The sequence below is a fragment of the Manis javanica genome, chromosome 6, assembly GCF_040802235.1.
Source record: "Manis javanica isolate MJ-LG chromosome 6, MJ_LKY, whole genome shotgun sequence".
Classification (NCBI taxonomy): domain Eukaryota; kingdom Metazoa; phylum Chordata; class Mammalia; order Pholidota; family Manidae; genus Manis; species Manis javanica.
Genome location: NC_133161.1, coordinates 134117083 through 134141577, shown reverse-complemented (window position 1 = coordinate 134141577; position 24495 = coordinate 134117083). Strand labels below are relative to the sequence as shown.

The 24495-nt window shown below is 42.9% G+C and overlaps 1 protein-coding gene across 2 annotated transcripts in view; it reads left to right on the top strand.

The window, feature by feature from the left end:
• The window catches only part of NTM (neurotrimin), a 929477-nt gene that overhangs the window by 341601 nt on the left and 563381 nt on the right, over positions 1–24495 (top strand). Inside the window, exon 1 of one of the 2 annotated variants that reach the window (XM_073239476.1) lies at positions 15667–15788. The exons of the other annotated variant lie outside the window; for it this stretch is intronic. The gene's annotated coding sequence lies outside the window, so the exon portion shown is untranslated. Of the gene's footprint in view, positions 1–15666; positions 15789–24495 lie in introns of those variants that run through there. 2 annotated transcript variants of the gene reach the window in all.

The window sequence follows — 24495 nt, the reverse complement described above, 5'->3', positions numbered from 1 at the left end:
TTTTTTCACAGAACAAAAACTTAAGGGCATTGGACAAGCTGTCTCTCTCAACTCTGATTATTTCATACAAAGATGAGAAACTAAGATCTGAGAAAGGTGATTTGTCCAAGGTCATGTGTCTCAAGCAGGTGCTAGATGTCTGGAGGGCTGCACAGCAAGTCCTACATTCCAGTGTTATTTCCACCTCACCAACCCACTTTGTATCCAAAATGCCATGAAAATAGTTACACCTCTCTTTTACACAGACACACACACACACATACACACACCTTTTCCTGTCTGCCAGGCCTGTTCTACTCCTCACAAGTTCAAAAATCCTCAGCAGGATTAGGTGAGTCAGGAAACTGCATTGCTGCCTGAGACACAAACTCTTCTCTGCTGACAAAGCACCCTGGCACCATCGCCAGGGGCAGGGCAGCCCCGCCCACCACCTCCTCCCTCTCTCATCCTCACATCCATCAGCTCAGTGTCGGCTTCCTCCTCAAATGGATTTCGCTTTCTGTTCCATCTCATTTGACACTTTATCAGCTGGAGATGGCTCTGAGACAGAGCTCTGTCAGCTCCTGAGATACGTTCCGTATCTGCCAGAACCACTCACTCCCTGGCATGGCAGCTAAGGACACAGTAAAGAAGAGAAAAAGAGGTAGATGATTAGCTTAACACAATATTGTTAAAACAGTGCAAAGATTTCCCTGAATTCTCTAAGGATGGTTGGTATAAGGGGAGAGGGTGGAAGCGAGGAAAAGGTGAGTGAGGAGGGAATCGTCCTCCCTGTTTCCATCCAGAAGGTTTGTCCATCTTAGCTGAGAATTTCGTGTTGATCTATGACATTCTCACGTATTACTGTGATGCATGACTAGTTTAAAAATAAGCCATCATCTGTTTTGTTGTCCTTGTCTAGCTTCGATTAATACTTAGTCTACAGGCACACACCTGATTATCTACATTTGACCTCTTACAGCACTAAACTATGTTTTCTACCTTTATCTTGCATCTACCTACCACTTCAGCATTTTATTTAAAAAATAAATAAATAATAATAATAATAATAATAAGGGAGAAATGTGGGATTCACATATAAATCAAGTATAAAAATCAAATGAATAATCATAATTGACCTGATTGTTTATAGTTCATGATGCATGATCAAAACCGAAAGTTTCTGTGATGTGACTGCCCTTGCACTGTTCACCATGTAAGAACTTATTCACTATGTAAGAACTTGTTCACCATCTAAGAACTTGTTCGTTACGCTTCAGAAGATTGGAGACTGTTGAGAATTAGGCTTGGGGTTGATTAATGATTGTGCATTGAGTCCCCAATACAGAATTTTATTGTTGTTAAGAACCATATGATCAATAAATATGAGAGATGCCCTCTCAAAAAAATAAAAAAATAAAAAAATAAGCCATCATCAATTGAGAAGCCTATGCAGGGAGTGGTGTCATTCTAAGACTCTCAAACATAGCAGCTACCCTCAGGGAGCTTAAAATCCTACCTGTTCCTTCCTACGCATGCTCACGCTATACATTTCCTTAGAAACCTGCTCCTTCTGCAGGTCAAATTATCAGGCTAATGGTGTCTAGGGGAGGAAGGGAATCGACACTTATTGGATTCTGATTTATCTGGCACTTGTAAGGCATCCCACACAGGGGAGCTCATTTAAGAGGGGACAGTTGGTCACAGGAGGTGAGCCCCAGCCACCCCGTGCAGTAAGGACTAAGAAAGGAAACAAGGTGGATGGGAGGAGTGCAGGTGAACCGGAAGGGGGGTGCATAGCTGCAGGCACAGGAATGGTGGATCCCACCCCTCTGCAAGACCCACCGTCAGCCTGGACCAGACACCAGAGACCAAGGAGTTCTCCTTTGTTTCATAGACCAGGTGGTGTATTTGTTCCACTCCACTGCTCAGTAGAAGAGAAACAATTCATGCTATTTGTTTTACTGTACCTCTATTTTTATCTGGTATAAACTGTGTTGATTTTTCAGCATTTTCTTATTTGTTATTTCATTTGCCCTGCAGAGCTCTGTAAAGAGCAACAAACATCATTTTCCTTCTCTCTTCCTGATCCTGGGGGAAGATTAATAGATCTGGATTTTATGATATCTGTGCTCTCTGCTTCCTTTCCCCTATTTCTGTCTCCTTCTTTATGTGCCTCCTCCATCTCCCCTACCCTTTGCTTCCACAAATATCTCTACTCGGAATCTGATTCTTCATTTCTGCCCTGGAGTGCCAGGGGGTGGGGGGAAGGAGTTTCCATTCTCCTCAAACTCCGTCAGAAACGTAAGCACCCAGGGCAAGACTGGCACACCTCACCTCAGGTTGCCATCCTTGGCATTTTCTCTCCCTTGTTCAATATGGTTTTGGAAGTTAAATGTTTTCCTTTTTTTTGATATGAAAATTAATTTCTGGACAAAAAGAAATATGCCTACACAGAGGCCAAATTTGTGTTGTCTCACAGCACGGCTGTAATTACACTGTAGATCAAACTGACTCCGTGTGCAGTAGCTTCCCCCCTCTGACGTCCCCGAGGCTGCCAGGATAGCCGCAGCGGCAGTTTTCATTAGCACGGAGCAGGGGATGGTGATGGATGCGCCACGTTGGCTGTCACTCCTCTCAGATTCTTTTTTTCTGGATGGGCATATAACAATCCAGACAAGTGCAGGTAGAGCCAGGATTCAGTTCCCTTGCCGCAGTGTGGGGGTGAATGGTGGTGAGGGTGGGAGTGCCCTCATCCTACTGGCTGCAGATACGATGCTCCCCTGTGCCTGGATGTCAGCAATCAGAGGGCTGGCACATTCCCCATGGTGTCCACACACTTCCCGTTGCCATCCTGCCTAAAATAAGTCTGGGTTCACCTACTGAAAATGGTCACTGTGAATTAGTATCAAGGTAAGAACTTGTAAAATAGGGCAGAACCAACGAGAAATTTCCCAGAGTAATAAAACTAAAGTGTCTTCCATGCTATATTCAGTATTGTGAATTCTAGAGGAATTTCCAGGAAAACCATGGCTTCCCTTCATATCCCAGCTCCCATAGTTAATTCTAAATTGCTCATACATTGCTCCACCATTGTTTGTTTGGTATAATTAGACACTGAGATCTATGGCCCACAAGTGGACATCTACTCTTGGCCAATAAGCCATGTATTACTCCCCAAAGAAGCTTTTGATTCTGACATCTACAAGGTGAATGTAAACTATTTATTCACAAACGTGACTAGCATTCCCTTCAATTCCACATAATATGGTGGGTCCAAATGATTTGTGAGTGGAGAGAGGAGAGTTCAGACATTCTTTATGCATTAGAAAGTCATCCTGGGAGGTGTGGACAGCTCACATCAAATGAGCCAAAGCTTAGAATGAGATTATAGGATCTCTAGGATTGAACTGCAAAATGAAGATTGTGAGCTTCCATCCCTGCAGCCTGGCCACTGGCCCAGATTGGTCGTTCATCTGGTCTGTCCCCTGTCTGCCATGCTCATGTTACAGATAATTGACCGTCAATGCCTCTGAGAAGGAAATGTTCTTTTTGCACACCTATTCCCACAATTTATTTAAAGGAATCAATATGAATACTATTTCGACTGCTTTTGAGAACTCAAAACAGCTCATTTTGTTGGAGTGGGATAAACAAAACTGTAGGTTTTAGAATCAAGCATTTTAAGATTACTATCATGGATAAGTTACCCTCTTGTATCTTTATTTTCCCAATCTAGAAAGTGGGGATAATAGTGCTTCCCATGGAAGGCTGCGGGCACAAGTAATTGTCATGATTACATCAGTATTCTCTCCATATTGAAAGAAAGACTTCTGTTTCTAAGCTGCTTTATAACCTATGGCAAACCTCTCATTCCAAAACCGGTGGCACTTTGCTTGTCTCTGTCTATCCCCTGTCCTTTCGGTGCCTGGGAAGCTTTGAGGACCAAGGTAGCTCAGTGCCACGTGCTGGAACCTGTCAAGCTAAAGAGCAACCCATCATCTGCCTCCCAGCCCAGGGATGGGAAGACACTGCTGTCACATGAGGACTCTGCTCTGTGTCAGAGTAACAGTGTTTGCCAGCAGGAGGGGAGGGATGGCGTGGCGTTACAGTGAGTCCGATGGGAAACTGCAGTGGCCACAGGCTGCAAGAGGTTCTGACTTCGCTTCATTCTTCTCATACAGACAGATACACAGCAGCTGGCTGGAGGTGAAGGCCCTGCAAAAACCCGGAGCCAGAAAGGCTTGAATGAAGGGGAAACACCAGGAGTGGGGAGAGGGCTAAATGTAGAGTCTCCTAGACCCCTGAGTGTGATTATCTGACATCATGGTTTAGGGAAAAAATGGTTCGGGTGTCAAATATGGGTTGGAAGCCTCACTCTGACACTTAGCAACGTGCTGAGCAGGTTCCATTTTTCACTCACCCCAGCTTTCTTATTTACAATGCCAGAATAATACTCCCTTCACAGGGCTGCTGAGTGAGACTGTGTTCAAATCCCAGCCCCGCCAGGTACCACCTCTGGGTCTCTGGAAAAGCTGCTTACGTCTGTAAGCCTCAGTTTCCACATCTGGAATGAGGAAAATAATGCTTGCCTCTCTCAAAGGGTGTTGAGAGGAGTCAGGGATAAAATGTACAGAAGAACCCTAAGGCACACAGTTCCTGACATAATGAATACTCAACAAATATATCCCTTTTCATTAATAAGTGGCTATTACTAACATTATTATTTTATTGATCTTTCCTTATTATCCACAAAAACAGTTCTTACTATTAACTGGATTAGAATAGGTCACAAGTTAAACCGCATGTTTCTTTTTAAATGGCTTAAACTAAAATATGTAGAAATTTGTTTCATTTTCTGAAAATTTTTTTTTGACTCTGGAGTTTCCTGCCATTTAATTCATACTTCTCTCCCTCCTCACCCCCACCCCTCTCTCTGTCATCCATGCAGTAAAACAGAGCTGCAGGCAGTCAATTTCAGGTCAGTGGGCTGTGAAAAGCAGTTAGAATAATAGTTTATTGACCCTGAATGTGGCAGCTGGAACTGAGGGCAGGCTGGGCTCGGGCAGAGGGTAATCGTCACCATGGAGGTTTGATCATCTTTGATCATCTCCGTGACCTTTAAGAGACAGGATGTTTGCAGGGAACCTGGAGAGCCCTGGGAGAGCACCCACGTCTGAAAGGTGGCCCAACCCAGAGAGGGCCTGGGGTGACTGGGAAGGAGACAGGTGGCGGACAGCAGGATGAGAGCTTGTCCACATTCACCTGTGGGCATGGACTCTCTATCGTTGTGGGGCTGAATGCCTGAGTGCTGAGAAATTAGTAAGTGCCATCGGTGATGCTGATCCCCAGTTGAAAATATGTCAGAGCCACAGAAAAAGCTCTATTCCTCAGATCATCTTTGGCAACTGGCATTTTGCTCTGAAATATTGACTTCCCTTCTTCATTCACTAAAGTGATCATGGACTTTCTGATGGTAGCATAACTACAAAGTAAAAAGTATTTAAATCAACTTAGTATTTCAGAATTGTAAAAAAACTATTTGCACGTGGAATTACAAGTTAAAAGATGGTTGAAGTGTAAGACTAACAGAGAAACTCCAAGAGGAAGTAGGAATGAATGAATGAATGAATGGTAGCCTATATTTTGCTTAATTTGTAAATTACATATAGTAAAACAAAAAACAAGAATTTATTTTCACACAATACTATACATTTAGTAAATAAACTCAAAATATGTAAATCATGAACACATTTTGTTGTGGCCTTTAGAAAATACTTCTAAAAAGTAATATGTTACCTCACCGTATTTATAAGTGACATCTTTATCTCACTGGTTGTCTTTAGATTTATACTTTTTGTGATCCTTTGGTTCAACTATTTATATGGAGAGAAACGCTACATAAATGACATTTTTCCTTTTGAAAAGAATGCACCAATGCAACCAAAGAGCATATGAGTATCTCTTGGTATCTGTGATCTGAATTACGGTATAGTTTTTCTCTTGGGCTGGAGAAATAACCTATGTGAATTAGATAGAAATGGTGATTTTAGCCAGGTCATTTCCAATATTAGATAAAAGGGCACTTACGTCAATTTAAAGATATTCTGAGGTCTGTGTCAAATATATGAGAAGAGGAGCATAAACTATTTCTTTTCATTTACTTTCTTTCCATTTAAAACAGGGGAAGTCCTACTAACCAGCCAGTCAGCTAAAAAACAATGTAAGTAGAATTGATTGCTATGGAAGAAATAGAAAGAAATGGACCATGTATTTAAGTAGAATAGAAAACAGGTAAAGGGTGAAAATATAGGAATGAAATAATATTTTGTTTTTCACAGCAACAATTCAGCAAGTTCACAGCTTAAGTGTGTATGAACTGAATGCCTAAATGCTGACTTGTCTGCTACATGAAGAAGGACCTCTGAAGGTTGACACTAGAGGCTGATCGACTCAGCTTCACTTTTCCAACTGTTCATGCGTTTGTATGAACCATTTGAGATCTCTAGCTTTGCTTGATTGTTCAGTTCAGTTATTGCAAGAAGGAATTTCAGAAAAACCATTTTTGTCTTTTACCCCCTTTCATTAAGTAAGCGATTGTTTCCACAAAAGCTGAGACTTTGTGGTAGCTTCTCAGGTCTGAGTTTATGTTGAGGAAGACTTAAGTTGTCTCTTTATTATTAACTCTTTCCTAATTGTGTTTTTACGGATTATTTCCTAAATGTGTTTTTCTCCCAAATTTTAAAAATAATAACTCTTGGTTAGGATATATCCATTACTGGTGCCTGGTAATTATTTAAGAAATAATTTTGATAGGGATAAAATGGAAGAGTAGATACAATGTAAAAGCTGTGCTATAAGGTTCACTTTCACAAATTTGCCCTTAAAAAAAAACAACATGCTGTTTTCCAGAAACCAGGTACAGCAAGTTTCTGCAAAAACTGAAACAAAATAAAACCAAACACAGCATCATGCCAAAACCTTTGTCATACTCTTCCTGGGAAGGGTCACTTGCTATGTAGTTTTTAAATGCATTCAGAATCATGGATTCAATTCAATTTAATGGTCATATGTAATGTTCCTACTGAGTGCTTGGTCAGAGTGAAGGTATATCAAGCAGAATGATGGCTTATCCCACTTGTCAAATATATTTGTGAATCGTTGCCCCTTTGTGCATTTTACTTCCACATCTCAAGAAGAGACAAAAAGCAGTAAGACTGGGAAATCATGTGAAATAGTGGAAGCGATGCTCTTAGTTTTCTGGAAGTGCGTATGCCCTTCGGCACAATACAGATAGTTTTATCTAGATTTTTTAATCCAGTACTTTGGGGTTGAGCTATCATATCCAGGACAATTCCCTAATATGTAGAGTACTCTACCATCATCTCTTCATTCCCCAACCCAACTCTGATCTACCCTCTGTGGTCATTTTCATTTTGCTCATGATATATTCTGATTCTAATAGTCTGCCAGGGTCCAGTTGATTGTTAGATTGAAGTTTAAATGTCTTTGAACACTAAAAGCGCTTGATATTCCAAAGTTAGCCTATATTTGAGAAGCAGGTCCTATTCTGCTTCCTATCGTAGGGGATACTGACTTTCTCTGTAACTTGAAGCAGTCTCTTAACCTTTTCTAATTTCCCTGTCTGTGAATCAGAGGCAATTATTCCTAATTTTAAGGAGGCATTGAGAAGATTAATTTGTTAAGTTTGTGAAGTACATTAGATATGTAAAGTGCTAAGTATTATTAAATTCCATACAAATAAATTACAATCTAGATTCCAAAGGGACTGAATAATTGACTTTATTCTTGTGAGTTTACAACATTTTAGCAAATCCACAAAAAAGTGGTTTTTTTCCATCTAACATTTATACAGAGATTATTATTGTTTGTAATACAGAACATGCAAATCAACCCTCCTTCCCACTCAAGTTAATAAAAACATAAAAGAAATGACTGTCATTAGAAGTAAACTAAGTATCCTGGGGGAAAGTACCTCCCAATTACAAACATTGCTAGCAGTCTGCAGAAAACTCTTCAAGCAGCTTTCAGAAAACCTGTCAGAGAAGGTAAAAGGAACAGAGAAGTATATTAAGAAACTGGATATGGATTAGACAGTTAATGTTCAAGAAAAAGAATAATTTCCGAATTCTATTGTTTTCCAGACTCTGAACTAATTGTAGTAAATGAGCATAACGTAGTTGCCCTCAAGCCCAGCTTCAGGACACAAAATGGACTGTGGAACAGGCTGGACTTTCTTTAGCACCCAGATGTTCAGATCCTGGTTGTCCTATGTTACTCTGACCTATTGCACCACCTGAGTGGCTTAACTCCAGCATTCGTGTCATGCCTGGGTCACTGGATACTTAGTAGCAAAGCACATAGGTTACAGACTGCAAGTGGCCTTATCTTCTGGACAAATACAAGTACTTGCGTACTGACACCATCCCCACATGATGACTTGGCTGAAGTATTTCCTGTATTTACAGAGGGATGATGTTCCTGAGAACAAACCCCTGACTTCGGTCAGGGTGCGCTGACTTACTCTCCGATCGGTGGTGCTACCAGAAACCACTTTGTGGAGCTCTAGTCCTGGATGACAATGATTATTGCTCACATTCCTGGAGCTCTGTTTTCTGGAGCTATCTTTGTAGGACTGGAAGGATTCCTGGCGAGACCAGAGTGTCTGGAGGACAGGAGGTGCCCTTAGGTTAAGGGCTCTGCCCCTCTGTCCCCTCACCTTTCCAACCGGGAGAGCTGTGAAAGCTCCTACCTCCTTTCTGGATGAGGAGGAGGCCAGCGGGATGTAACTGTGAGGGCGCTGGAAAGTTTAAAAGCCCTGTGCCAGGACCATGGATGCTACCAGAGCCGCTCCATCTGCTCCCATCAGAGCCTTCCCCCTGGTCTAATAAAGCCTCAGCTGTCACCTCTCCATCTTTATCTGCTGCAGTTAGCTCTTCTGGTTAGCCCTTAAAAAGAAGTGAAGGTATAGCCCTGAAATAAACCCTCCTCAGGGGCCTAAAGAAGCCCTTTTTAAAAATTTCACCAAAAAGGCATTTCAAGGAAACATGCTCATTCTCTAATCAGTGCCCTCTTTCTGCTGTGCCCATAACACTGGGCAGCTGGCTGAGTCCTGGAAGAAGGACAGGGCACCATGAGGGATGCCAGCCCACCCGACCCGTATCATCATCTGTCCCAGGATGTTTCATTTGCCCTCTCTTTGGGAGTCTTTACACTTTCCTGCTCCTATGCACGATTAGAAGTTCAAGGTAAGGAGATACAGTAGAGATAAAAAATAAATAAAATCTTTCCTCACAAGGTGACTCTCAGAGCTGGCGAGATGTAATTTATTTCTCTGTGGCAACCATCAGGGGCAGACATCTTTCCCAGAGCTGGCTGGGTACAGTCCCTCCATGGCGGTGGGATTGGAACACAGGCTGCTCTTTTTCAACCCTGGCAAAGTGAAGTATTGCCCAATGGGGAGCTCTTCACTGACTTAAGCAGGGACATGATGCAGCCAAATTGGTGTGGTGGAAGTTTCACAGACCGACAAAGATTCTGCTAAAAGAGAAGACAGATGCCTGTGCATCCATTTCTTCATGACGCACCGAGCACTGAGAGTGCCTTTCTTGATCCTTATGGTTTAGCTTTTTTTTTCCAGATCAAAATAAGCATTAAGCATGCTGTCTATCTCCCCTGTACAACGTACAACTTCAGGTGGTGCTCAAATGGACAGATCTGTGAGTATGCAGAGATATTACTAAGCCTATGCATTTAAATGACCTTTATCTTCTGAGGAGCTCAGAGTGTTATAAATGATGGCACATCGCTTTTTTTAGCCTGCTTCAGACACTTAGTGTTCTTATAAAACTTTGAGTTCCACTATCATCCTTCATGAGCAAAGAGTACCATCAGGAAAAATAAAATAACGATGTCAACAAGTTATTGTAACAAAGATCCAACAATACAAACAGAAAAGAATCAGAGGACTGGCAATGAAGTCCTGATTCAGTCACTTATTGACTCACTATAATAGTTTCAGTCACGTCATGTAATCTTAAACATTCAATTTTGTTACCTGTAAAACTGGGGGACAAATATCTAACTTGCAGGGTTGTGGTGAGGAAAAAAAATGAGATACTTATTTCATTGTATAACATTATACAAATTGAAATTATTATAAACCTTCCTTGGAAGCTACTGCATCCCTGAGCAGCAGTTTAGTTTTTATATAAATATGCCAGAGGGAAACTAAGGCACAGATGGAAAATGTACTTTTTCCTACTGCAATCTATGAGTGAACAACTCCCAAAGGTATTAAAGCAGACAAAGCTCCCTTGAGCTTCAACTCCTATGTGAAGGTGCCAGCTGCATAAGTTACAATTGCCCCCCTCCATATCCCTTCTGGGTTCCCCTGCACACCTGTTCCTCTTCCTGAGTTCCTTCTTCCAGTTGCTGGCACCAACTTCCATGCCAGGAACTGGGCTGCATCCTGACCTTCTCTTCTGTGATGGGCAGGCCTGGGCTGGGCCTTGGGATTGCGCCTCTTAAACTTTCTCCCTCTCAATGCTATTCATAGTACTGATATCTCACCAAAGCCCTTCTTGTGTTGCTACCAAATGCAGTCATTTCAAGGTTGGGTTTTCTGCCTCTAGTCTGTTCCTCACCCTGGAATCATCTTCCACAGTCTTGCTGAGCTGTGCATATAAAATGCAAAGGAATCATGTCAATCCTAATGTAACACCCCAAGGTGTCCCCATGGACCATAAAATAATCTCAAGCCTTTCATCAGGATGAAGAGGGCTTTTTTTCATATGATGACCTGCCCACCACCGACCTCCACCAGTCCTTCCTCTCACTGGAGCTTCCCGCACCACTAGGTCAGTTTCCCGAATGCCCTGGGCATCGTTGTGACTGGCCCACTGATATTCTGTTCTCTGTATAGAACCTCCTTCCCCTGTTTCTTCATCTGGCAAGCTCCTTATCACCCTGCAGCCTCAGACATGCCTTCCCCAGCCAGCATGCGTCGCTGTGAGATACAATGGGCCTCCCACCGTGCTCACAGTGACCCCATGGCACTTGTCACCTCTTGTGGTAACATTAGTCTTGCCTGATACCTCTTTCCTAACAGAATCCATTGAATGGGTTCAAGAAGTTTCTATGCCACAGTTCATACAAGAGTAAAGTGCCATGTGCCATATATGTTCAATTCTATAGGAAAGCTGTGTGTTTTTGATCATATAGTTCCTCAACTACTTTGTAAGAGTTTCCTGTGCACCAGGTACTGCAGTAGGTTCTATATTGCACAGTAGAAAAGGGTTCTTGGTTAGATGTCCAGGGTGTGTACCACGTGGCATATAAATGCAGATACAAGCGTCCTCCACACTCAGTCCACAGAATCATTGACAGTAAATTCTGAAAATAAGGACTAGAGTGGCAGGGAATAATTCTTACCACCAGGGGTCACTGCAGCTAATAAGACACCCAAGCATGGCTATTACAGAGAGGCATTAGCAGCTCTGTCTTGAATTAATAAATTCTAAACGTTTCCTATTTATATGTGAAAATTCACATTTCTTTGCCTTTTGGGACTAGACTAAATCTATTCATTCCGTTTTAATGGCTTTGTAAACACTGTGGCTTCTGTGACCTGCTCCCCTCCTCCCTCTCTCCTTGTGCCCATCTACTGCCTCTTACTTCACGGAGTGAGGAGTGATTTTTATTTTGATTGTATTCATTTCCTATAAAGAGAGAGGCTGTGAGCGTATCGTACATCAGTGCAAATGACTTTCTGTTTTGAGAATGTTCCCAGAGGGGTGCAATTCTTTTAATTTATTTAATCTGATGTGCTTTTTCAGAATCACTGTCTTCTGCAAAACAGATGGGAGGGGACCATTCAGTGCTAACTCACTCTCTGCTACCCCGGGAGACCCGGGCTCTCTACACAAAGTGTGAGGGGTCATGTGGGCTGTGCGGTGCCACAGACAGAGAGAGAGAGATGCAGAAATGCTTCTCCAGCAGCACGGGGTCGTTGACAATAGAGGGGCCCTAGCTTTGCCTTCCTTTTGGGCCTGCCTGAGTGGGCTACCCTCTGTCTTGTAGGAACCAAGAAGAAAAAAGGCCACCGAGCAGCACACGTCCATAGCATTTAGCTCTACGACTCATAACCCTATGACTTGCACAAGAATCATAACCCCTCTGCTGGTACTACAACAGATCAGCAGCTGAAGCAGGAGGGGGTGCAGGAGTAAGTGGAACAGAGGCAGCCAACTTCATTTCCCAAAGAAGTTGATTCTCAGTGAATCCAACATGGACAGCCATAAAGTCATCAGGGACGTGGGCTTACACGTCCCACAGACCCAGGTTTGAATCCCAGTTTGGCCACTTCCTAAGAATGTGACTTTGTTCAAACGAACATGTTTAAGTTACAATTTCCTAGCATGTGATAAAGGAATGGCAATAATATCCACTTGCCAGAGCTGCCCTGAGGAGTAAATGGCATAGATCTGGCAAAGTGCTCAGCCCTGTGTGGGCATAGCACAACCATCCAAAATAGTCCCTTGGACATATGGCTGTCGTAGCAGGTATATCCCTGTGAGGGTGTCATTTTACATTCATGACCTTTAGATGTTTTCCTGTCAATGTTACAGGCAGAGACTAAGTCACCAGCATCTCTGGGGGTCATGTGTGGGCAGTGTTCTGCCAGAGAACAGAGGACCTATGAATGCCCAGTGAAAGAGGGGAAGCTGTCCAGTGTTCATGTGCTCCTTGCTTTGTTTATTTAAAGCATCACTTAGGTGACCTTTGGTGACAAGCCATTAGGTACCTGCTTACATGTGGCAGACAACATGCACCAATTACCTCAATGTTCCCATCTCTCTCTAAATTTGTCCTTCAGAACACCTATCTAGCATTTGTTTTTGAGAGAGGTTATCTTTTCCTTTTTATTCATGAGACTAAGTGTTGCTAAGTCTGTCCAGGGCTGTCACATGGTGTTCAAGCTGCACAGAGTATATTCTGTACATCTGTACGTGGTGGCCCTGAATTCCCATCAGCGTCTAGTCAGACAGAGACCCCTAAAACATTACATTAGGTCACATGCATGCTGGCACAAGTGTACTTTTACTGTCTTTATTTTTATAGTCAGGAAAAATGTTACTCTGGCAACAAGATTATCACCTTCCCTGAAGCTTGCCCCTCTAGCTTGCTGTACAAGTTACTGTAACAATTAACAAGTTCAGAAAACAAGATCTGCTCACAGGCTTCCAAACTCTCTATTTGGTACCCCCATCAACCTAACTGCTCAAGGCCAAGACCCTGTAGCCTCCCGGCTCTCTAGATAATCACCAAATCCTGTTGATTTCACTTGCAAAATCTGTCTTGAGCTTTTCTATTTCTCCTCTCTCCACCAATGTCCATGAGTCAGTCATCTGCTTAAACTACAGCAGCAGTGGCCACTGACTGGCCTCTCACTCCCAGACTCATGCAAATCACTTTCCTTACTGGGGTCTGGGTGAGATTTTGAAGCCATGAATTAGCTTATGCTGTTGCCATTCATCTACCAGTGAAGCTGCACCCGGCTCAGAATCAGATCCCGAACGGTCTCCGTGATCTGGCTCGCTCGCTGCTGCTGGCCTTGCCTGTCTCCTCACATGCTCTCCTGCACCTCAGTATTCCCAACTGCATGGACCACTTTCAATCCCGAAAAAAGGCATTTAGCTCCATTCCATCTCAGGATCTGTACATGTCTGTCCCTCCATCTGCAAGGCTCCCCCATCCTCCACCATCATTGCCTCCCCCAGCGTCTAGTCATCCTTCCCAGTGTTTCGGTGTTTTCTTCCAATGTTCTTCTTCACACCTCCTAGTCTAAATTGGGTGGCCTCTGATATTCTCTTATCACACATTATTTATTATTTCTAATGACACTTATTACCATTTGTAGGTATATACTGAAAGGTGTATGTTTGCTCAGTACCTGATCATACACTAGATTATCAACTCCCTATCTGGCGGGGAGCACGTCTGTTTATTTGCCATTTTATACACATTGTCAGTAGCACAGGACCTGGCAAAAAATAGAGGCACAAAAAGTTGCATACTGAATGGAGAAGTCAACATGTATTTTATTTTTCTGAGTACTTTAAAACTCAGTTGACCTCAGGGAAGTGCAAACCAAAACCATTGTGAGATACCACTACCCATCTATTATAATGACTAATATTAAAAAAGACTGACCATAACCAGGTTGGCCAAGATGTGGAGCAATGGAACTGTCACACACTGATGGTAAGAGTGTGAAATGCTAGAACTACTTTGAAAAATACCATGGCAGTTCCTTATAAAGCAAACATATACTTATTATATAACCTAGCCGTTATACTCCTTCGAGTTTATCTAAGAGAATAAAGTCATATGTCTGTACGAAGACTTGTACACAAATATTAATAGCAGCTTTACCTTTATTAGCTAAATTTGGAAATAGTCCATGTCCATCAGTGGATGAATGGATGAATAAATTATAGTATCTCCATATAATAGAGTATGACTCAACAATAATTAAGAATGAACTATTGATACAGGCAATAGTAGTGATGAATCTCAAATCATTATGCTGAGCCAAAGAAGGCAGATTCAGAAGAGTACAGATAGTACAATTCTGTGATTCCATTTGTATGAAATTACAGGAAAAGTAAAATAATGTACAGTGACAGAAAGCAGACCAATGGTTGCCTGGAGCTGGAGGGGAATGGGGATTGACTGCAAAGGAGGTGAGGTAACTTTCTGGTGTGAGGAAAGTGTTCTCTATCTTGATTGGGGTAGTGTCTACAAAAATGTATATATTCAATCAAAAGTCGCTGAGCCACACTCTTAAATGCATGCATGTATACATATATTATTTATACATATGTGTATCATATATCCATATATATGTTATATACATGTGTGTGTGTATGTGATACCTTAATAATGTTGTTTAAAAGGCTCAGTTGGGCACATCAAGGTTTTCAGTGGCCATATATGAGTTTCACTCTTGTCCTAAAAGGAATCCCAGCAACCCCAGGGAGTGGAGACTGGCAGTGATGGCAGAGGAGAGAGCAGTTCAGTTTTCCTTGACAGCATTTTCAGTTTGTTACAGCAAAGTGAAACTGAATATATATATATATAATAAACATATGTATATTATAAACATATATATGTTTATTTATATTTGTTATTCATCTGCAATTCAAGTTTAACTAGGCATCCTGCACTTTCATTTGATAAACCTTGCAACTCTCTCAGCATACCATATTAACACCAGAATGTTTGAACGCTAAAGCAGAAAGAACGTGTTTTACATTTTATGTGGCCCCTCACATGGAAAATTGGAATTGATACTACATAGTAGAAATAATGTGGATTTTGTAGTGAGTCAGACTGTGGTTCTAATACCAACTTTGCTTCCTAACTCTTTCTGAGGGTTTGGCCAAGTTATTTAACATCTCTGGGAAATGAAGATGTTCACATTAGCTTATTGTCTTATTTGAGGAGAGGCTGTGGGAGGACTCGGTATTTGTCATCCCTAATCTAGAGGATGCATTCTTTTCCCTCTGCTGCCCTGATTTCGGCCAGTAGAGGTCAGTGTCTCAACTTTCAGAAACTATAAGGTCCTGCTGCCTGCAGAGGAGGCAAGAGCTGCTCAGTGTTGGCAAAAACTCCAATTCTAAAAGGGATGCTGGGTTGCCTTTGATTATCACACTCCGCATCGGCACTCTCGGGGATGTTCGTGAAGACGGAGGGGCACTAGCAGTGGTGGTAGAAATGCGAAGGTAGGTCGTGTCCACTGCCTGCTCATGCTCCTTGAGAGGAAGGCAGGAGGTGCGGAATTGAAGAGGAATAGGGAGGGGCGTTGATTTGACCTGAAGGTTTCTCCTTCTTGAAGAATTGATACAATAGGGTTTTGTTTTGTTTTTTTCCCCTCAGGAGAGAGGAAAAAAGGCTTTCAAAGGGAATGGTGAAAACTGGTCACTCCCCTGACTTACTTTCCCTGGCAATAACACAAAGACCTGAGGGCACTTGGTGAAATTTCCAGCCAGTAAATTTCCAGCCATTAAAAGGAAATGCTTCTTTATCTGCTATGCAGTTGACTGCTGTGGGAGGTGACTGAAGCAGAACCAGGGACTATGCTGAAAAAGGGGACCCTGCAATTTCATGACCCATAAAATTTGGCTGGTGATGCAGCTTGGAGCATGGGCATCTAATGCCACCTCCACCTGGGAGCCCAGAATGACAGCTGATGCCTTCAGCAGGGGCAGGGGTCTTCCAGCCAGTGTCTCCTAGTTCAGTACATTCCTGAGCCCAGGGTCCTGGCATGGGAACATGCCTTCTTCCTTTGACCCCTCAGTCCTAGGCCAGGGACAGACTTGCTCAGGTTGCTGAGCTATATAGGTTCCTTGTCATCTCCTCTCACTTTTCCAACAACTTTATAGTGAGTTCCCACTAATGACGGTCCTTCTATTGGAGTCCTGTCATGCATGCACTCTGCCTGGCTGGACTCTGACCTGGACACCTGGACATGACATTTTCCCTAGGGTATTCCTGCTTGTCACACCATCTTAATAGGGTGGAGCCCTGCTCAGCATAGTTGCACAGTCAAGGCAAAGTTGAACGGAAAAAGAACTAGGTGCTGACGCTCTTCCTGCTCTTTTGGTACCCATTTTCAGAGATGTGCACTCCACAGTCAATGTTATATGACTGGTGATACTCACCTTAACTCAGGGGACATGGAAACAATGCCAGGGAAGTATGTTCTAAATTTCCACTTGGGTGATTTGAAGTTGAATCACAGGTGGTCACTGTTGTTATGCTTGATGTTTTGTTTTCTCAAGAGCTGTTCACATAAAACCAGGACTCAGTAACTGAATTATCAAACAGAGGAATTAACTAAGGCAGGAACAGTAGGGCAAAGATTAGTAAAATGTACCCAAGTTGAGAATAGAAAGCCATCCCAACATTAACATGCACAGAACATTTTTAAAAATACAGTTATGAAAAAGTGTATTCTAAGAATGAAATGTGGGTAAAGGACTTAATGTTCATATACTATTCTACTAGCTTTAAATTTTAAACGGACCTCCTTTGAATGTCTATGGGTTTTAATGGCTCATACTTCAAAGTGCACCCAGCTGGTCACTGCAGGATTTTGCTGAGAGCAAGTGGTTTTACTTAAGCAACAAGCAGAAGGCTCAAGATTTTAAGTGCAATGTAGACTACTTTATACAGTTTTGCATTGTTCTAATTGGTAGCCAAGAGTAAGCTTCATTTAAATATGTAGCTACAGGTGGTACCACTCTTTTCACTCTTTGACCCCTTAATCCATAACTTCTGCACTTTTTTCCCCACTAGCTAGTTGTAGCAATCTCTGGTGATGTGGGCTTGTAATACAGGCATGTTCCATATCAGGATATTTGTTTTATATCTGAAAATGGAATGTTATGTATATTTGACAAAAATTGAGTCATACTTCACATTTTTTGAAACAACATCCTGAGCTCTTTTAAAGAGAGGAAGAGTGAAATTCTTTTTTTAGTAGTAGATTATTATCCCCAAATTTACCAGTTTGGTAGACTTGGAGTCTTCTGAATCATATTGTCTTAAAACATCTATCTCCCTAAATGAATCCCAAAAGAAGCAGTGACTGGTGAACACAAGTGGATCGCCCATCTACACTGAAGCTACCTTAATAACTCTAGTCTTTTTGTTTTGGAAAAGTCTAGGATAATCCAAAGAGAAGATCAGGGCTATAGCCTTATAGTTTTGTTTGGAATACATTGTTTGAAAACTTCCACAACCTTATGATTCCACTTGGAACATGGCAGCCACAATGAGAAGGTTCATAGCTGTGCCGTCCTGGTACAAAAGGAAGGATTGGAAGCAACAATCTTAATAGGACCTTTATTTCATAGTACTGTTCACAGGCATATTTATAAGTCCTCTTAAAATAATGCTTCAGGCTTTTCAGGGAATGAGAAAATAATTCCATCTTCGTGGTTCCAAGTAAAGTATTCCTGGGGCTGCAAAACCAATACAGAGAGACTGAGATTGCCTGGTATTCTGGAACCCAGAAGCAAGCAGAAGGCAGTATTCAATTTACACAGCTTTGCAGAGTATATTGAAATATGCACAGGAACATGAACATTTTCACTGGCTTATCAACTTTTCTTTTATCACTTCCTTTCTCTAGCTCTTATTTGTTTGGAAAACACACACACACACATATTTAACAATAGTTTCATTTGCCTATAATAACAAATTCACAACCACATAAAAAATTGCAGGAGGTAGGAAAGAAGGCTGTTCTTCACAGGAGGTGGTTGCCTAAAGACCTTTCTCATGGTTTCATATTTGGGCTAGTTACAGCTTATTTTCATAGTTGCTACCAAACTCTGGGAAAGAATATACTTTGTCCAGGTTACTAATTTACCTTCCTGAAATTAGTTAAGGTAAGAAGCAAGAATTCACTGAAATCTGGATGCCAAATGGATTTATCTCCTCATGAAAGGATCCATGTTGCATGTTTATTTTTAGTACTTTTTAAGGTATTCTTTATAGGAGGGAAAGGGCAAAGTCAGAGTGTTAATGAAAAAACTAAATAACTCTGTGAACACGAACCCATCATCTGAAAAACAGAAGCTAATGTTGAATTATTAAAGGAGGCTGGATCACAACTCACCACTGAGAAACAGAGGGAGGGAAAATGGTGTTTGGGAAGTCCAATTATTTCTGAACCAGAGACAGTCTTATTAAGTTGGGCAGAAAATTAATTAGGCTAATTAGAAAACCTCATTGGAATTCAGCGAGGAGTTATGAGAAGAAACATGACAACGCTGGATGTGGGGAGAGAGGGAGAAGATACTGGGGGGAGTGAAATGAGTTTTCAGGAAGCAATTGGAGGGTGATTCACGCACATTGCGGTTGATCACTGGGTCACTTCAGAGGAAAGAGGCAGCGTTTTTTATAGACTTCTGTTCCCAGTTGTGGGTCTTCACTGAGAATTAAAAATGATGTCTGGTGTATAAGGGGAAAAAAGGGGGGAAAAAAAGCTCTAAGATTTATTCTGAGGCTTCAGTGGGATTTTATATTTATTTTGGTATTTCCGATATGCTGGTTCATCAGCAGGGCGCATTGTTAAAAAGTGCTGGGTGGGTGGTTTTTTATCTTCACGGATTTATGGAGTCCTTAAAACATCTGTTCCGTTCTGATTCCCCCGCTCAGTACAAAGACGTTCGTCAGGGGAAGTGTCTAACGTTGCACTGTTTCAATGCACTGACGTTGGCAGCAGCTAATAGAGATAACCCGGATGAGAGAATCAGCTGTGTCTAGGGGCTGGGGAGGCAGGCCCAGGGGGTTCCATCTCCAGGAAGAAGCTCATGGGAGCTGGGCCTGCGTCAGGCCTTGGTGCTGCAGACCCTGAGACTTTGAAGTGAGGCCAGAGTGTTCCAGGACGGGATGGGCAGGATGAGGGGTGGGCAGAGGGGCCTGCCCCCAGGGAAATCATGATGATGGAAAAGGATGTCCCCATCCCTCTCAAAGCCTGTTATAAAGACCCCGTCCTCCACAGGACCGCCAGGAGAGAAGCCATCCCAGCTTCTGGGCGATGTCTTAACTGCCATTGTTTTCCAAGAAGGTAAGGTGCAGCCCAGCCTAATCCACGAGGATGGAGGTATCTCAGAGGAAAGACCTTTTCCATGTGGGGTGGTGGGGAGAACTCCTGCTGAAAACTGAAACCAGCACACATCACAGACTCCTTGAAAGAGGCAAGAGGGAGGGAACAGAACTGACATGTTTTAATACTAATTATGAGTCAGAGGCTTTTCCGACTAATTCATTTTACCACTGTGGTAGGTACTGTTAGTCTCAGTACGCAGGTGAGATGACTATGATTCCAGACATTGAAATCATGTAGGATTCAAACCTAATAAAAAGAGGAAGCTGAAATTCAAACCCAGGTGCTATATGGGCCAAATGTTTGCGTCCCTGTTGCAGAAACTATGGGAACTATGAACAAGGAGTCAGGACACTGGGATGTTTGGCGAGAAGCAGTTTATTAGGGCCGGAACTGGCTCAGCGGATTCATATCCGAAGGCTGAGCCCCGAGCGCAGTGGGGCCGTGCCTTGTATACATTCACTGCAAGAGTAAAGGAGAGTCAGCCCCCAAGAATGTTGCAGTGGGAGATGTTGATTCAGCCAGAATGCTAGTTATGTTTTACCCTATCTCAGTAAAGGGTACCAGATACTCTATTGTAAACTAATGGGCCTGCATGACTATGATCAACAAGCTGCTCCATATCACTGGGTCCCAGTGGGGGGTACATTGTCACATTGCTTTAAACTCAAGCACCCTGGTTTTTCTCTGTGTTCTAAAAGCTTCCCTTTTCTTGGCTTGGCTTCCTACCACACCCCTCCGAAATCCATACATTGAAGCCCTAACCTTCAATATGAGGTTTTCTTTGGAGAAGGGGCCTTGGGGAGGCAATTAGAGTCTGATAACGTTCATGAGGGTGTCACCCTGATGATGGGATTGGTGGTCTTATGAGAAGAGGGAGAGAGAACAGAGAGATCTCCATGTCAGAGAGGAAAGGCCCTATGAAGACACAGTGATCAGGTGGCCCTCTGCAAGCCAGGAGAGTGCCCTCACCAGAACCCAGCCCTGTGGGCACCCTGATCTCAGACTCCAGCTTCCAGACCTCGAGAAAATACATTTCTGTTTTTAAGCCATCCAGTCTATGGCATTCTGTCTTGACAGTCTGAGCTGACTAATACAGCAGGTTTGTTTATTGTCAAAGCCCCAGGACCTTCAGCAGCACCACAGTGTGCCCAGGAGCCCCTCATTAGTAACTGAGGAATGCAAACAGCTTTTGCATAGGCCCCATGCGGTTTGATGTAACAATAGTAAGGAGAGGCCCTGGAAAAGTCCCTGTAGTCCCAGGATGATGGAACCTGTCCTGCTTACCTAGAGAAGAACTCCACTTTTACCTTCCTCTGGAGAAGGGTAAAAGGGATCTTAAGCACAGGATTTAAAAAGGGAGATATTGGCAGCTGGGGACAAAGTGATACTAAAGGGTCTGAATTCTGAGTGTCCTTCATCATTATAACTCATGGACACAGGCAGCTGGGCAGTGCAGTCTCCCTACAGGCCAAGGGCATGTCAGAGCTGCACACTGAAAAGCTATGACCTGAATTTGCAGGTTGTCACTGGGCAGTCCGCCTGCACTCCCCCATGTCCAGCAGGTGGGGTGGCCCTTGGCCCTTCCTTGGCATGGGCCTCCTTTGAGGCTGTCCTTTTCCAATCACTGTCTTGGCCTGTCAATTGAAGTCAATTAGTTCTCCCCAATAGAATGCTCCCCTGTCTATTTCCAGACTCCCAGGTGACCCCATTATCATAATGGCCCAACCTGGCTGCTCTCAGCATAGGCTTGATGGAGAAGTGAAAGCCTCCTTGAAATGTGAATTACACAGGGGCTGGCAGACTGTAGCTCTGCTCCCTGCTGGCTCTGGACAGGAGCCTTCTGCCTCCCCATTGTCGCTGCTGAGCGATGCCATGTGCTCATTCATACCGCATGCTGCTAGCATCCTAGGAACATCCCATTGTACTATTCTTTCCAACAATGGGCCGGATCTGCTGACACACAGGGAGACAGGTGGGTTCAGAGTGCAAAATGTGTCGCTATCACTCTGGCATCCCAATCCAAACTCAGCCCTCAGAGCAGGTGCCCATTTTTATATCCCCAGGTATATAATGGACTGCCTCGCTCTGGACCTCAATAAACACACCTTTTCAGAAAACCTAGTCAGCCTGACCATAAAACTTTGGGATAAAAAATTAGCAAGTCAGTCAGTCATGTGGATATTTGATTTAACATCAAATATCTAAGTCTTTCCAAATATTTGAGTATGTTAATATTGTGATAACACAACCAAAGATCCATCATTGCACAGTGATTCCATGTGTCAATTTTCTCAAATAATTTTCAAAACAGTGTTCTCAGCCTCTGGCAACCATTCCATCCTACACACACATACACACACACACACACAAGCCATTGAGTCAATGCAGGTAGTTGAAGAATAGTTATATAATATTAAGCTAAGACTAAAGCTCAATTTTGAGATAATTGAAAACAGAGACTAAATGTCACATGTGGTAAGCTGTTCAGTTAAGGGGATTATATTATCCAAGTGATTTATAGCCTTAGACAAATCACTTTGTGTACTGGGGGTGATAAAATCCATGCACATGTCTGAACCCAGAATGGGAAGCTAAAGAGCTCTTCCTACTACAAACCCCAGGATTCCTCATTGTGGGCTCATGTTTTGCTTCATATCCACAGGCAAATCTTTTTTTTTTTTTAATATTGCTTAATGGTTTTCTTTTCTCCTCCATCCTGTAAGCTGCTTTATATAGTGCATGTCCCTGTAGTTCTGGGATAATTTATTATTTAATTATGTAACCATTACATAATTCTTCAGCTTCAGCCTTCAATGTTTCTATTGTTGTTAATGTAACAGCTATGGAGGCATGTAAGTTTTATTTATTGTTTCCATGGCGGAGCCATAATTATGTAACTCTGCAATTCTGCAACTATTATTTCTATTTGTTTAATTACATAACTATAACGATATTAAACTCCTAAAACATTTGGTGATAGATTTATGTGGAAGATGCTAGAAGACAGCAATAACAATGATATATCAGAGTAATAATAAAACTAAATAATAGTATTAATATTAATATTAATGGAAATAATGGTAATAAGCAGCAGCATTACCATTTTTTTTCATGCTGTATTTGGTCTCTTTAATGGGTTCCTTCCCAAATCTCTGTGGTTAATTAGCTCTGTAACATTTGGTACTCAGCAGTGGGTACAACCTCATTTCCAGACTTTACCTGGCAAGGCTGTGCTTTATAGAATACCAGATGGAGCGGTTCTGTTCTCTCCTTTTTTATAAGGCTTGGAGTGGGCAGACTTCTCTCTTTCCCATGTCGCCTGGGACCTTCCATAGTTAGAATCCCTGTGCTGGGAGACAGGAGCTGTGGAGTCCTGAGAAGCTGAGATATGCCCAGGATGCAGATGTGCACTGCCGATGGGCTGTTCCAGTGGGAAGTGAATGGCAGTTAGAAAGAGACAGGTCTGGATCAAATGCTGGCTCTGCTAGGTGACCTTGAGCGAGTTACCTAATTCCTTCAGACCACACAATATCCTGAAATCTAAAATGGGGATAATATTTGTCCAGCAAGGCTGTTGTGAGAGTGAAATAAAGTAACAGTTACAATCATGGGTAAAATTGTTCCTAGCCCACAGTTGATGTCTATTGGTGGTTTTGTTTTGGAGTGACTAACAGATGAGATTAGGAGGGAGAACATGACCTGCAGTTGTTTCTTTCTATGAACCCTTGGTTCTAGACTTCCCAACTCATGACCAGGAGCTCTGTCCTAGACCACTGAAAGTCACCATAACAGAGCTAATATGCAGCCAGTGGTCACTGTGTGCCTGATTCCTTACATGCTTTATCTGATTAATCATCACAACCCAGGAAAGTAAGTACAATTATTATCACCTCGTGGAGGAAATCAAGACACAGAGAAGTTAAGAAATGTACCAAGACCTCCCAGCTCCTTGGTAGTGGTGGTACCAGGGGCGAGTCCAGCCAGCCTGTCTCCACAGCAGATGTCGGTCTGCTAGCTTGTGATTCCTGCCAGGTGCAGACCCGGCAGCTGCATAAAGGAGCCACATGAGTACCTCCCGCTCTGAGAAGCACACTCCCTCCCTCCCCTCTTGCTGCTCCCCAGCCTATTCTCTGCAAAGTGGCCTAGCTAATCACCTTAAAATGTAGGTCAGATGTTATTCTTGATCCTTTAAGATCTGCCAGCGGCTTTCCATTACTCTCCACCTCTTGTCAGGGCCTAACCCTAAAGACCTCTATGGTTGGGCACCTGCTTACCTCTCCAAACTCACCCCCTCCCACTCACCGTCGCGCCCAGGCCCGCAGACCTCCCTGACTATGCCTGTCTCCATCCCTGTCTCTCTCAGCCAGGCCGCTCTGGGTTCCTAGGCCTGGAATGCCTTCCATCTTCTCCTCCTTTAGTTCTCTGCTTATCTATAAATTTGGCCAAGAAATTTTCCCCCAAAGCCGTACCTAAGTACACCCCAGCCCCATGCCCTGCTGGTGACTCATGAACATTGCATTTGTTTCATGTATAACATGTTCTTTCCTTGCGGTTGTTTTCACTTTCAGATCCTGTGGCTGTTGCCGTGTGTCCCCCACTAGGATATAAACTTCCTGAGGGCAGGCGCTGTGTCTGGCTTGTTCACAGGCCCACCCCTGGCACGTAGCTCAGGACCTGGCACTCAGTAAACACTAGCTTAGGGGCACAGTGTCTGCCTTTCTGTGGCCAGATGCCACACAAGGGGGTTTAAATAGTTCATGTGTGGCAGGAAGAAAAGGAGGTCGCGTTTTCTCATGAGGGGTATTAAC